We start from the raw sequence: 2883 nt of genomic DNA, 5'->3' as shown, positions 1-2883 counted from the left end.
TATTTTCTCTGAGTCTGTGTTTATGTAAATTTGTTTTTAGACTAGAGCTGTTTTGTAAACCATCTAAACGCTCATATATATATATCATATGCACACATATATTGTGTGTTGTGTGTAAAATGTGTGTATTTATGTATATATATGTATATAAAAATAATTTAGCCTTTCTCTATTGAGATATTTATTTCATGAAGATGTGATGTCATGTCCATAGCCCATACGAGATACAAGCTTTCTTTGGAAGATGATCTTTTATCTATATAGTTTGTGTGCATTGAAACCATTAAGTACGCCTCCCGTATATCTCTCACGTGTGGATTCTATTTGGAAAGTACTCTCTACGTGTAGCAGAAGGAACGTCATTTTCACTGTAGTTCTCGAGTTTTTATACCGCTATTTTAAAGGTCTCTCTCTCTCTCTCTCTCTCTCTCTCTCTCTCTCTCTCTCTCTCTCTCTCTCTCTCTCATCATATTTCAGTGTCATTGCAATCTTTCTGTCATATATATTTTGGGGTATTCTGAATCAGTACACAATATTTGAGTAATTACAAGCAAAAGTGTATATTTCTTAACATTCACGAATTAGCGACCAAATAAATTTGCATACAGGAAAGTGCATTTATGAACATACCTGCCAATATATGATTTTGCGAAATAATCAACATTAATTGATATATACATATCGCATTAATTTGTTGTATTTTATTCCATGATTCTAAAGTGATTTTTGTGAACTTAATTTACATTGATGGACTGAGATAACCGGAAACTGAGTGCTGATTTGCACTGGAATGATCTACAGGTGAAATTCCAGTGTCCATGGCTCGTGAGAATCATAGAATCATTACAATATTTGAGAAACGAATACATATGATACGTTTCTGCCGCACTTATGAATAAGTTTTTTTTTATCGTAAAGATACCTCTCTAAAAGCAATTTAATAGGACAGGATATTAATAATCTTAGTCGATCATGAGGGTTGGACCTGAAGCCAGCTTAATTTTTCGAAGAATTTTACAGATTGTTCATTTATATGCTTCTTTCAAGTATATGAAAGCCAAACACATAAATTTTTCACACAGCACACAATATATGTGTGCATATTATATATATATATATATATAATATATATATATATATATATATATATATATATATAGATATATGTATAGATGTATATGTATATGTATAGTATATGTATATATATATATGTATATATATATATATATATATTATATATATATATATATATATATATACACACCCACACATTTGCATAGATACACACACACAAGCATAAATATATATACCATAAGACAGCCAAGTTATCCACTTCTTTTTCATTTTTGTTTAACTTCTTGCTGCAATGAAAAGAAAATGAACTAATAAAACTGACACCTGATCCATGCATTGTAGTATAAAACGACGATAATGATGAACATCCTCTGAGAAAAGAAATAAGTTCTCTTAGCCGCGGAATAGAAAACTCCATCAAATATTTTTGACTGCAGATTATATTTTGAGATAGCGCCGTGTGACTCCAGGGAACCATTTCCCGGCTTTTAGCCTCAATGTTTTTATGACCTCTGCCAAGGTTCTGGCTTTAAGGTTTTGGTTCGGTACAGCTAGATCTCTGTTTGTCTTTTTTCTGTCAAGAGGGAATATTACTATGCGCTAAAACCCAGATTTCAGGATTATTTATGTATTCATTTATTTCATTTTTATGTTTTTTTTAGACTTGCCATGTTTCAGAAAACTCATTTTGTCGAGAAGTCCACGATAGGCGCCACCTACCGCCCCTTAACATTCCCATACTTACTGGCCGCCTCTGGGCGAGGGTTAGTGCTGACATAAGGCCGACTTTTCTCAAACGAGTCTCGATCTGTATTCAAGATGTTTAGTGGCATCAGTTAACGTTATCGTCGCTGACGTATGAGGACGCATCTTCAGAGAAAACGACAGCTTCTGCTGTTTACGGTAGAAAGCATAAACGACGCAGTGTGCTGGGTAACTTCGCTCGTCGTGTCCTTGTATTCACGAAAGAAAACGTACAGTAAGTATGTTGGTAACCACTCTGACAACCTTGGCGAGGTTTGCAAAATCAGATAATCTTTCACAGTCATGTTATCAATGAACTAAACTTCGACATTCCTTTCACTTGGTGGTATTTTGAACCGGTTCTTTTTCCTCGATGGTGATCACTCCTAACATACTGCTTTATTTGGAACTTTATATACATGATAATCGTTTCTCTTGTAAAAATGTGCAATGTATGTGTATAAAAGAGGTAAGCATTATATTTATCCGAGGAAATTGCATTATTATGTAAACTGTGTTTTTGTGTTCTGTACTGGAGGTCCGTATCCTTATTTATATTGCTGAGACCAATTCTGATTGGTTATGTGCTTGTCAAGTTAAAACATCCTTCAGGATTAGCATCGTTGTACATACATTGAAAAATGAATTGGTTTTGTGTAGGAAACATCATTACTTAAGTGATATTAACTGCTTTATAATAAAATCTGAAAAACAAAAAATAAAGAGGCGTAGATATGGGTGTTTTTACTACTGTTGATGGTCTGTTCATATAACTTCTATATTTGATATGATCTTTCAATAACTTGTGTATCTGCCGTTGCAACAATCTGCATACACGGACAGACATTGTATATGCCATATAAAAAGCGAGAAAAAAAAAAATTCGTCACCGGGACAACTTGTGACCACAGAGTGTGAATTCTCAGACTTGCATTTCTTGTAGCAAAGAAAATGTGTCCTACATATGTGATCCCTACTCCTCACGTGAGGGGGAGTAGACTATTAGCTGGATGGAGGGTCTCGATTCCTCGCACAGTGGCGATTTTCACTGAGGCCGAAGAAAGG

At 34.3% G+C, this 2883-nt stretch overlaps 1 protein-coding gene across 2 annotated transcripts in view; it reads left to right on the top strand.

The window, feature by feature from the left end:
* Nucleotides 1–463, top strand: part of LOC135206200 (zwei Ig domain protein zig-8-like) — a 184889-nt gene extending 184426 nt beyond the window's left edge. For both annotated transcript variants that reach the window (XM_064237532.1, XM_064237533.1), the window contains exon 8: nt 1–463. This exon is cut by the window's left edge and continues 703 nt beyond it. The gene's annotated coding sequence lies outside the window, so the exon portion shown is untranslated.
* The last annotated feature ends 2420 nt before the right edge of the window (nt 464–2883 follow it).

The sequence above is a fragment of the Macrobrachium nipponense genome, chromosome 29 (assembly GCF_015104395.2).
Source record: "Macrobrachium nipponense isolate FS-2020 chromosome 29, ASM1510439v2, whole genome shotgun sequence".
In the NCBI taxonomy this organism is placed as follows: Eukaryota; Metazoa; Arthropoda; class Malacostraca; order Decapoda; family Palaemonidae; genus Macrobrachium; species Macrobrachium nipponense.
This window is presented reverse-complemented; position numbering and strand designations above follow the sequence as displayed.